The following is a 13560-nucleotide window of genomic DNA, read 5'->3' on the forward strand; positions in this document are numbered from 1 at the left end:
AATCCTGGTAAGCATGCATCTCCTAGGCCAAATCCTGGTATGCATGGCCGCTTCTGCCCAATCCTGGCATACATGGCCTCCTCTGATCCAATCCTGGCATGCATGGGCCTCTCAGGCCCAATTCTGGCATGCATGGACCCCACAGGCTCAATTCTGGTATGCATGGCCCCCTCTGACCCAATCCTGGTATTCACGGCCTTATCAGACAAAATCCTGGCATACATGGCCCCCTCCGATCAAATCCTGGCATGAACGGCCCCCTCAAACCCAATTCAGGCATGCATGGCCCCATCAGATCCAATCCTGGTATGCATGGCTCCCTCAGACCCAATCTTGGCATGCATGGGCCCTTCAGCACCAATCCTGGTATGCATGACCGTCTCAGACCCATTTCTGGCATGCATGTCCCCCTCAGACAAAACCATGACATGCATGACCTCCTTAGACCCATTTCTGGCATGCATGGCCTCCTCAGACCCAATCCTGGCAATCATGGCCCTCTCAGACCCAATACCGGTATGCATGGACCCCTCAGAACCAATCTTGGTATGCTTGCACCTCCTAGGCCCAATCTGTTATACATGGCCCCTTCAGACCCAAACCTGGCATACATGGCCTCCTCAGATCCAATCCTGGTATGCATGGGTCTCTCAGGCTCAATTCTGGCATGCATGGCCCCCACAGACTCAGAACTGGTATGCATGGCCCCCACAGACCCAATCCTGGTATCCACGGCCTTCTCAGACAAAATCCAGGCATACATGGCCCCCTCAGAACAAATCCTGGCATATATGGCCCCCTCAGACCTAATCCTTGCATGCAAAATTTCAACAGAACCAATCCTGGCATGCATTGCCCCTGTAGACCCAATCCTGGAATTCACTTCCCCCTCAAACCCAGTTCTGGCATGCATTGCCCCCTCAGACCCAATTCAGGCATGCATAGCCCCCTCAGCTCCAATCCTGGTATGCATGGCTCCCTCAGACCCAATCTTGACTTGCATGGTCCCTTCAGTACCAATCCTGGTATGCATCACAGTCTCAGACCCAATTCTGCCATGCATGGCTCCCTCAGACAAAATCATGGCATGCATGTCCCCCTTAGACCCAATTCTGGCATGCATGGCCTCCTCAGACCCAATCCTGGAAATCATGGCACTCTCAGGCCCAATCCTGTTATACATGGACCCCTCAGAACCAATCTTGGTAAGCATGCACCTCCTAGGCCCAATCCTGGTATGCATTGCCCCTTCAGACCCAATTTTGGCATACATGGCCTCCTCAAATCCAATCCTCGTATGCACGGGCCTCTCAGGCCCAATTCTGGCATGCATGGCCCACACAGACTCAATACTGGTATGCATGGCCCCCTCAGACCCAATCGTGGTATTCACGGCCTTCTCAGACAAAATCCTGCCATACATGGCCCCCTCAGATCAAATCCTGGCATGCATGGACCCCTCAGACCTAATCTTTGCATGCTAGACCCCAGCAAGAACAAATCCTGGCATGCATTGCCCCTGTAGACAAAATCCTGGAATGCTTGGCCCCCTCAGACCCAATTCTGGCATGCATTGCCCCCTCAGACCAAATTCAGACATGCATGGCCCCCTCAGATTCAATCCTGGTATGCATGGCTCCCTCAGACCCAGTCCTGGTACGCATGGCCCCTTCAATCCCAATCCTGGTATGCATGACCGTATCAGACCCAATTCTGGCATGCATGGCCCCCTTAGAAAAAAACATGGCATGCATGGCCCCCTTAGACCATATTCTGGCATGCATGGCCTCCTCAGAACCAATCCTGGCAATCATGGCCCTCTCAGACCCAATCCTGGTATGCATGGACCCCTCAGAATCAATCTTGGGAAGCATGCACCTGCTAGGCCCAATCCTGGTATGCATAGCCCCTTCAGACCCAATACTGATATGTATGCCCCCCTCAGACCCAATACTGACATACAATCACCTAACAGACCCAATCCTGGTATGCATGGTTCCCTCAGACCCAATTCTGGCATGCACGGCCCCCTCAGACCCGATCCTGGCATGCATGGCCTCCTCCGACCCAATCCTGGCAATCATGGCCCTCTCAGACCGAATCCTGGTATGCATGGACCCTTCAGACCCAATCTTGGCATACATGGCCTCCTCAGATCCATTGCTGGTATACATGGGGCTCTCAGGCCCAATTCTAGCATGCATGGCCCCCACAGACTCAATACTGGTATGCATGAACCCCTCACACCCAATCCTGTTATGTATGGCACGCTCAGACCCAATTCAGGCATGTATGGCCCCTCAGATCCAATCCTGGCAGGCATGGTTCCCTCTGACCCAATACTGGCATGCATGGCCCCCCCAGACCAAATCCTGGCATGATTGGCCCCCTCAGACCCAATTCTGGCATGCATGGCCCCTCAGATCCAATCCTGGCATGCATGGCCCCCTCAGACCCAATCCTGGTAAGCATGTACCTCCTAGGCCCAATCCTGGAATGCATGGCCCCTTAAGACCCAAACCTGGCAATCATGGCCCTCTCAGACCCAATCCCGGTATGCATGGACCTCTCAGAACCAATCCTGGTAAGCATGCACCTCCTAGGCCAAATCCTGGTATGCATGGCCCATTAAGACCCAATCCTGGCATACGTGGCCTCCTCAGATCCAATCCTGGTATGCATGGGCATCTCAGGCCCAATTCTGGCATGCATGGACCCCACAGGCTCAATAATGGTATGCATGGCCCCCTCCGACCCAATTCTGGTATTCACGGGCTTCTCAGACAAAATCCTGGCATGCATGGCCCCCTCCGATCAAATCCTGGCATGCATGGCCCCCTCAGACCCAATTCAGGCATGCATGGCCCCCTCAGATCCAATCCTGGTATGCATGGCTCCCTCAGACCCAATCCTGGCATGCATGGCCCCTTCAGTACCAATCCTGGTATGCATGACAGTCTCACATCCAATTCTGGCATGCATAGCCCCTTCAGTACCATTCCTGGTTTTCATGACCGTCTCAGAAGCAATTCTGGCATGCATGGCTCCCTCAGACAAAATCATGGCATGCATGGCCCCCTTAGACCCAATTCTGCCATGTATGGCCTCCTCAGACACAATCCTGGCAATCATGGCCCTCTCAGACGCAATCCTGGTATGCATGGACCCCTCAGAACCAATCCTGGTAAGCATGCACCTCCTAGCCCCAATCCTGATATGAATGGCCCCTTCAGACCCAATCCTGGCATACATGGCCTCCTCAGATCCAATTCTGGTATGCATGGGGCTCTCAGGCCCAATTCTGGCATGCATGGCCCCAACAGACTCAATACTGGTATGCATGGCCCCCTCAGACCCAGTCCTGGTATTCACGGCCTTCTCAGTCAAAATCCTGGCATATATGGCCCCCTCAGACCTATTCCTTGCATGCAAGACCACAACAAAAGCAATCCTGGCATGCATTGCCTCTGTAGACCCAATCCTGGTATGCACTTCCCCCTCAGACCCAAATCTGGCATGCATTGCCTCCTCAGACCCAATTCAGGCATGCATGGCCCCCTCAGATCCAATCCTGGTATGCATGGCTCCCTCAGACCCAATCCTGGCATGCATGGCCCCTACAGTACCAATCCTGGTACGCATCACTGCCTCAGACCCAATTCTGGCATGCATGGCCCCCTCAGACCAAATCATGGCATACATGGCCCCCTTAGACCCAATTTTGGCATGCATGGACTCCTCAGACCCAATTCTGGAAATCATGGCCCTCTCATGCCCAATCATGTTATACATGCACCCCTCAGAACCAATCTTGGTAAGCATGCCCCTCCTAGGCCTAATCCTGGTATGCATGGCCCCTTCAGACCCAAATCTGGCATACGTGGCCTCCTCAGATCCAATCCTGGTATGCATGGGTCTCTCAGGCCCAATTCTGGAATGCATGGCCCACACAGACTCAATACTGGTATGCATGGCCCCCTCAGACCCAATCCTGGTATTCACGGCGTTCTCAGACAAAATCCTGGCATACATGGCCCCCTCAGATCAAATCCTGGCATGCATGGCCCCATCAGACATAATCCTTGCATGCAAGACCCCCACAGAACCAATCCTGGCATGCATTGCCCCTGTAGACCCAATCCTGGAATGCACTTCCCCCTAAGACCTAATTCAGGCATGCATTGCCCCAATAGACCCAATTCTGGCATGCATGGCCTCTTCAGATCCAATCCTGGCAATCATGGCCCTCTCAGACCCAATCATGGTATGCATGGACCCCTCAGAACCAAGCCTGGTAAGCATGCACCTCCTAGGCCCAATCCTGGTATGCATGGCCCCTTCAGACCCAATCCTGGCATACATGGCCTCCTCAGATCCAATCCTGGTATGCATGGGCCTCTCAGGCCCAATTCTGGCATGCATGGACCACACAGACTCAATACTGGTATGCATGGCCCCGTCAGACCCAATCCTGGTATTCACAGCGATCTCAGAAAAAATCCAGGCTTACATGCCCCCTCCGATCAAATCCTGGCATGCATGGCCCCCTTAGACCCAATTCAGATATGCATGGCCCCGTCAGATCCAATCCTAGTATGCATGGCTCCCTCAGACCCAATCCTGGCATGCATGGCCCCTTCAGTACCAATCCTGGTATGCATGACCGTCTCAGACCAAATTCTGGCATGCATGGCCCCCTCAGACAAAATCATGGCATGCATGGCCTCCTTAGACCCATTTCTAGCATGTATGGCTCCTCAGACCCAAACCTGGCAATCATGGCCCTCTCAGACCCAATACAGGTATGCATTGACCTCTCAGAACCAATCTTGATAAGCTTCCACCTCCTAGGCCCAATCCTGGTATGCATGGCACCTTCAGACCCAATCCTGGCATACATGGCCTCCTCAGATCCAATCCTGGTATGCATGGGCCTCTCAGGCTCAATTCTGGCATGCATGGCCCCCACAGACTCAAAACTGGTATGCATGGCCCCCTCACACCCAATCCTGGTATTCACGGCCTTCTCAGACAAAATCCTGGTATACAAGCCCCCTCAGATCAAATCCTGGAATGCACGGCCCCCTCAGACCTAATCCTTGCATGCAAGACCCCCACAGAACCAATCCTGGCATGCATTGCCCCTGTAGACCCAATCCTGGAATGCACTTCCCCCTCAGACCCAATTCAGGCATGCATTGCCCCCTTAGACCCAATTCTGGCATACATGAACTCTTCAGAGCCAATTCTGGAAACCATGGCCCTCTCATGCCCAATCCTGTTATACATGGAATCCTCAGAACCAATCTTGGTAAGCATGCACCTCCTAGGCCCAATCCTGTCATGCATGGCCCCTTCAGACCCAATTCTGGCATACATTGCCTCCTCAGATCCAATCCTTGTATGCATGGGCCTCTCAGGCCCAATTCTGGCATGCATGGCCCCCTCAGATCCAATCCTGGTATGCATGGGCCTCTCAGGCCCAATTCTGGCATGCATGGACCACACAGACTCAATACTGGTATGCATGACCCCCTCAGACCCAATCCTGGTATTGACGGCGTTCTCAGAAAAAATCTGGGCTTACATGCCCCCTCCGATCAAATCCTGGCATGCATGGCCCCCTCAGACCCAATTCAGATATGCATGGCCCCGTCAGATCCAATCCTAGTATACATGGCTCCCTCAGACCCAATCCTGGCATGCATGGCCCCTTCAGTACCAATCCTGGTATGCATGACCGTCTCAGACCCAATTCTGGCAAGCATGGCCCCCTCAGACAAAATCATGGCATGCATGGCCTCCTTAGAACCATTTCTAGCATGTATGTCTCCTCAGACCCAAACCTGGCAATCATGGCCCTCTCAGACAAAATACCGGTATGCATGGACCTCTCAGAACCAATCTTGATAAGCTTGCACCTCCTAGGCCCAATCCTGGTATGCATGGCACCTTCAGACCAAATCCTCGCATACATGGCCTCCTCAGATCCAATCCTGGTATGCATGGGCCTCTCAGGCTCAATTCTGGCATGCATGGCCCCCACAGACTCAGAACTGGTATGCATGGCCCCCTCAGACCTAATCCTGGTATTCACGGCCTTCTCAGACAAAATCCTGGTATACAAGGCCCCCTCTGATCAAATCCTGGCATGCACGGCCCCCTCAGACCTAATCCTTGCATGCAAGACCCCCACAGAACCAATACAGGCATGCATTGCCCCTGTAGACCCAATCCTGGAATGCACTTCCCCCTCAGACCCAATTCAGGCACGCATTGCCCCCTTAGACCCAATTCTGGCATACATGGACTCTTCAGACCCAATTCTGGAAGCCATGGTCTTCTCATGCCCAATCCTGTTATACATGGACCCCTCAGAACCAATCTTGGTAAGCATGCACCTCCTTGGCCCAATCCTGGTATTCATGGCCCCTTCAGACCCAATTCTGGCATACATGGCCTCCTCAGATCCAATCCTTGTATGCATGGGCCTCTCAAGCCCAATTCTGGCATGCATGGCCCGCACAGGCTCAATACTGGTATGCATGGCCCCCTCAGACCCAATCCTGGTATTCACTGCCTTCTAAGACAAAATACTGGCTTACATAGGCCCCTCAGATCAAATCCTGACATGAATGGCCCCCTGAGACATAATCCTTGCATGCAAGACCCCCACAGAACCAATCCTGGCATGCATTGCCCCTGTAGACCCAATCCTGGAATGCACTTGCCCCTCAGACCCAATTCAGGCATGCATGGCCCCCTCAGACCCAATTCAGGCATGAATGGCCCCCTCAGATCCAATCCTGGTATTCATGGCTCCCTCAGACCCAATCCTGGCATACATGGCCCCTTCAGTACCAATCCTGGTATGCATAACCTTATCAGACCCAATTCTGGCATGCATGGCCCCTTCAGTACCAATCCTGGTATTCATGGCCGTCTCAGACTCAATTCTGGCATGCATGGCCCCCTCAGACAAAATCATGGCATGCATGGCCCCCTTAAACCCATTTATGGCATGTATGGCCTCTTCAGACACAATCCTGGCAATCATGGCCCTCTCAGATGCAATCCTGGTATGCATGGACCCCTCAGAACCAATCCTGGTAAGCATGCACCTCCTAGGCCCAATTCTGGTATGCATGGCCCCTTCAGACCCAATCCTGGCATACATGGCCTCCTCAGATCCAATCCTGGTATGCATGGGGCTCTCAGGCCCAATTCTGGCATGCATAGCCCCCACAGACTCAATACTGGTATGTATGGCCCCCTCAGACCCAATCCTGGTATTCACGGCCTTCTCAGACAACATCCTGGCATAAATGGCCCCCTCAGACCTAATCCTTGCATGCAAGACCCCAACAGAACCAATCCTGACATGCATTACCCCTGTAGACCCAATCCTGGAAAGCACTTCCCCCTCAGACCCAAATCTGGCATGCATTGCCCCCTCAGACCCAATTCAGGCATGCATGGCCCCCTCAGATCCAATCCTGGGATGCATGGCTCCCTCGGACCCAATCCTGGCATGCATGGCCTCTTCAGCACCAATCCCGGTACGCATCACCGCCTCAGACCCAATTCTGGCATGCATGGACCCCTCAGATCAAATCATGGCATGCAAAGCCCCATTAGACCCAATTCTGGCATGCATGGACTCATGAGACCCAATCCTGGCAATCATGGCCCTCTCATGCCCAATCCTGTTATACATGTACCCCTCAGAACCAATTTTGGTAAGCATGCACCTCCTAGGCCCAATCCTGGTATGCATTGCCCCTTCAGACCCAATTTTGGCATACATGGCCTCCTCAAATCCAATCCTCGTATGCACGGGCCTCTCAGGCCCAATTCTGGCATGCATGGCCCACACAGACTCAATACTGGTATACATGGCCCCCTCAGATCAAACCCTGGTATGCATGGCCCCCTCAGACCCAATCCTTGCATGCAAGACCCCAACAGAACCAATCCTGGCATGCAATGCCCCTGTAGACCCAATCCTGGAATGAACTTCCCCCTCAGACCCAATTCAGGCATGCATTGCCCCCTTAGACCCAATTCTGGCATGCATGGCCTCTTCAGACCCAATCATGGCCGTCTCAAGCCCAATCCTGTTATACATGGACCCCTTACTTTTCCTTACTATTCATCTATCACCAATATTGGATTGTGGATTGGAATCCTGACTCGGCCAGCATAATTGGTATGTCTGGGCCCTGTTCGTTCCTGTGGCCTCAGAAGAAATGGAGGGACGGATAGGACTCATATGATTTACTTGTGATTACCGTGGCACCGTAACTTTATGGAACTTACAATATGGGCGCAGCTACCATGTACCCAAGAGGATGATTGGGCCATTTATGCATATTATTTATGTACATTTTGTCCTTGCCTATTATCTGTCCCTCTTTACCGTTATTAGGCTTCTCCATCTGTGGTGGTCAATAACAGTTATACTGTATTTGATGCACACAAAGTAATCTTTGATTGACCTTGTTGGGTAGTAGGACATATCTACCCGCTGAAGTCAATCTCTGGTAGAAAACTTGGGAAATTGGGACAATTTGGTCATCTATGTATATTGACTATTTATGCACATTTTGTCCTTGCCTATTTTTTGTCCCTCTCTACCGTCATTAGGCTTCTCCATCTGTGGTGGTCAATAACAGTTATACTATATCTGATGCATACAGAATGGTTTTTGATTGACCCTATTGGGTAATAGAATACATCTACCCGCTGAAGTCATTTTCTGGTAGAAAACCTGGGAAATTATCCTCTTACTTTATAAGGAGTGCTTTAAAGGAATAATTAATATAATTAATATATATAATGGCGCTCATGTATGTTACGAATTGAGTTGCAAATATCTCGCGTTTTGACGGTACCATGAGTGCTCCAGTGGTGGCGTCACGATGACTGTGCAATATTATACTCTTAATGAAGGGTTATTTACAGATCTTAGCAAAAAAGTGGTGCAACAGAATGACCAATATCAACTGGACATGAGTGGATCTTGAGTGACCCTGATTTAATTTAATTTAATTTAATATTAATTTAATTTAATTTAATAACCTTCTTGCCACAAGTCAAAATATTTATTTATTATTTATTATTATTATTATTTTTTAGAGGACACATGGGGGTCTGACTACTGTACGCACTCCCATGCGTCTTATTATCATTATTATTATTATTATTATTATTTTTGATATGCTGCTATTGTCATGACATAGCCTTATTCTGACTAAGCTGGGACTTTATTTCTGTACCCATGCTCACCTTATTAGGTCTAGGTGGAGAGTCCTTATTTTTGAACCTCCCATCTGATTGGGCCAGCATTCTCTCTGTGGCCAACATTGTGGATGTTCCTCATGAAGCCGCGCATGCGCTATTGTACGGGGACTGGATGGTTTGTGGGCGTGGGTTCCCTAGCAACTCAGGACGCACACTACACTGGCTGCATCTGATCTGTTTATGCCGGTGTGACCACTTCCGGTTCACACACACATACTTCCGCTCCGCGATGTCCGGGGCTCCGGCGTCTCCTGGGATAACAGCTGTTTCCTAGGTAAATTATTGATTACTTAGGCTTTATATATATCGACACATGGTATGGGATCATACATGCCCCTGATGAAGCCATCTTGCGTGGCGACACGCGTTGGGCACTGAGGTCCCAGCTTCACCTTCCAGAGCACATGCTGCTTTGATTTAAGTATATTTATTTAGGGTCATGTTGTTGGTCTAGATTGTCATATTGTGCGGGGAGCTACTTTTTCTGCCTTTATAGTCATGGTGACTTATTAACTGTTTGCAGATATTCATTTTTTGGTATATTGTTGGCTTACTGAATAATTATTGTTTATATCTTGATTACTACAACTATATATATGTGTATTATACCATTGGCCTGGCACCCAGGCATATGGGGATTGAGTTAAAATCTTTACTCATTTTTGATCATGCAAACACAGTGTGCTATGTATCATTCCTTGTCTTGGATATGTGCAATATAGGGCTTGTGCAATTATTGACCATTACAGATATTCTATACAGCCGGTGTATATTGTTGGCTTATTGAATAATTATTGTCTATACCCTGATTATTCCAACTATATATGTGTATTATGCCATTGGCCTGGCACCCAGGCATATAGGGATTGAGCTAAAATCTTTACTCATTTTTTTGATCATGCAAACATATTGTGCTATGTACCATTCCTTGCCTTAGGTGTGTGCAATATAGGGCTTGTGCAACTATTGACCACTACAGATATTCTATACAGCCTGTGCGGTTTGACTGGATTATGTGCACTTTTTGCACTGCATTCTTTAATATCATGGGAAGGTTTCTTTAGTAGCTGGCTCCTTATATAGTGGTTCATTCCACTTTTTGAATGGTGTTTTAAATTTGTTGGTATGTCCTTTACTTGTGTCTGATTATATCTTAATAAAAATAAAATTAATTGATGTACTTTATATCCAGGGTATTCATTATTATTTATATATCTCCCTTCGCTTATTATTTTGGTGATCACTGCATAAATACACGTTCTTTTTCTGCCTATTAAGTTTATGTTACTTTTTGCGTGTGGCAGGTGGATCCCAATCACCAGATGGTGCCCTCCTTAAATTGTTGTTGCTCATACATGGACCCCTCAGAACCAATCTTTGTTAGCTTGCACCTCCTAGGCCCAATCCTGTTATGCATGGCCCCTTCAGACTCAATTCTGGCAAACATGGCCTCCGCAGATCCAATCCTTGTATGCATGGGACTCTCAGGCCCAATTCTGGCATGCATGGCCTCCACAGACTCAATACTGGTATGCATGGCCCCCTCAGACCCAATCCTGGTATTCACGGCCTTCTCAGACATAATCCTGGCATGCTTGGCAACCTCAGACCCTATTCTGGCATGCATTGCCCTCTCACACCCAAATCAGACATGCATGACCCCCTCAGATCCAATCCTGGTACGCATGGCTCCCTCAGACCCAATCCTGGCATGCATGGCCCCTTCAGTACCAATTCTGGTATGCATGACCATCTCATACCCAATTCTGGCATACATGGCCCCCTCAGAAAAAAACATGGCTTGCATGGCCCCCTTAGACCCAATTCTGGCATGCATGGCCCTCTCAGACCAAATCCTGGCAATCATGGCTCTCTCAGACCCAATCCTGGTATGCATGGACCCCTCAGAATCAATCTTGGGAAGCATGCACCTCCTAGGCCCAATCGTGGTATGCAAAGCCCCTTCAGACCCAATCCTGATACGTATGGCCCTCTCAGGCCCAATACTGATATACATTCACCTAACAGACCCAATCCTGGTATGCATGGTTCCCTCAGACCCAATTCTTGCAAGCACGGCCCCCTCAGACCCAATCCTGGTATGCACGGCCTCCTCAGACCCAATCCTGGCAATCATGGCCCTCTCAGACCCAATCCTGGTATGCATGGACCCCTCAGAACCAATTCTGGTAAGCATGCACGACCTAGGCCCAATCCTGGTATGCATGGCCCCTTCAGACCCAATCCTGGCATACATGGCCTCCTCAGATCCATTCCTGGCATGCATGGGACTCTCAGGCCCAATTCTAGCATGCATGGCCCCCACAGACTCAATACTGGTATGCATGCCTCCCTCAGACCCAATCCTGTTATGTATGGCACCCTCAGACCCAGTTCAGGCATGCATGGCCCCTCAGATCCAATCCTGGCAGGCATGGTTCCCTCTGACCCAATCCTGGCATGCATGGCCCCCCCAGACCCAATCCTGGCATGATTGGCCCCCTCAGACACAATTCTGGCATGCATGGCACCCTCAGACCCAATCCTGGTAAGCATGCACCTCCTAGGCCAATCCTGGTATGCATGGCCCCTTAAGACCCAATCCTGGAATACATGGCCTCCTCAGACCCAATCCTGGCAATCACGGCCCTCTCAGACCCAATCCTGGTATGCATGGACCTCTCAGACCCAATCCTGGTAATCATGCACCTCCTAGGCAAATACTGGTATGCATGGCCCCTTTAGACCCAATCCTGGCGTACATGGCCTCCTCAGATCCAATCCTGGTATGCATGGGCCTTTCAGGCCCAATTCTGGCAGGCATGGACCCCACAGGCTCAATACTGGTATGCATGCCCCCCTCTGACCCAATTCTGGTATACAAGGCCTTCTCAGACAAAATCCTGGCATGCATGGCCCCCTCCGATCAGATCCTGGCATGCATGGCCCCCTCAGACCCAATTCAGGCATGCATGGCGCCCTCAGATCCAATCCTGGTATGCATGGCTCCCTCAGACCCAATCCTGGCATGCATGGCCCCTTCAGTACCAATCCTGGTATGCATGAGCGTCTCAGACAGAATTCTAGCATGCATGGCCCCTTCAGTACCATTCCTGGTATGCATGACCGTCTCAGAAGCAATTCTGGCATGCATTGCCCCCTCAGACAAAATCATGGCATGCATGGCCCCCTTAGACACAGTTCTGGCATGTATGGCCTCCTCAGACACAATCCTGGCAATCATGGCCCTCTCAGATGCAATGCTGGTATGCATGGACACCTCAGAACCAATCCTGGTATGCATGCACCTCCTAGGCCCAATCCTGGTATGCATGGCCCCTTCAGACCCAATCCTGGCATACATGGCCTCCTCCGATCCAATCCTCCTATGCATGGGGCTCTCAGGCCCAATTCTGCCATGCATGGCCCTCACAGACTCAATACTGGTATGCATGACCCCCTCAGAACCAATCCTGGTATTCACAGCCTTCTCAGTCAAAATCCTGGCATGTATGGCCCCCTCAGACCTAATCCTTGCATGCAAGACCCCAACATAACCAATCCTGGCATGCATTGCCCCTGTAGACCCAATCCTGGAATGCACTTCTCCCTCAGACCCAAATCTGACATGCATTGCCTCCTCAGACCCAATTCAGGCATGCATGGCCCCCTCAGATCTAATCCTGGTGTTCATGGCTCCATCAGACCCAATCAGGGCATGCATGGCCCCTTCAGTACCAATCCTGATACGCATCACCGCCTCAGACCCAATTCTGGCATGCATGGCCCCCTCAGACCAAACCATGACATGCATGGCTCCCTTAGACCCAATTCTGGCATGCATGGACTCCTGAGACCCAATTCTGGCAATCATAGCCCTCTCATGCCCAATGCTGTTATACATGGACCCCACAGAACCAATCTTGGTAAGCATGCACCTCCTAGGCCATATCCTGGCATGCATGGCCCCTTCAGACCCAATTCTGGCATAAATGGCCTCCTCAGATCCAATCCTTGTATGCATGGGTCTCTCAGGCCCAATTCTGGCATGCATGGCCGCCACAGACTCAATACTGGTATGCATGGCACCCTCAGACCCAATCCTGGTATTCACGGCCTTCTTAGACAAAATCCTGGCATACATTGCCCCCTCAGATCAAATCCTGGCATGCATGGCTCCCTCAGACATAATATTTGCATGCAAGACCCCCACAGAACCAATCCTGGCATGCATTGCCCCTGTAGACCCAATCTTGG

This window comes from Phyllobates terribilis, unplaced genomic scaffold (assembly GCF_046119375.1).
Source record: "Phyllobates terribilis strain yellow unplaced genomic scaffold, ASM4611937v1 Scaffold_5__5_contigs__length_657084704, whole genome shotgun sequence".
Taxonomy (NCBI): Eukaryota; Metazoa; Chordata; class Amphibia; order Anura; family Dendrobatidae; genus Phyllobates; species Phyllobates terribilis.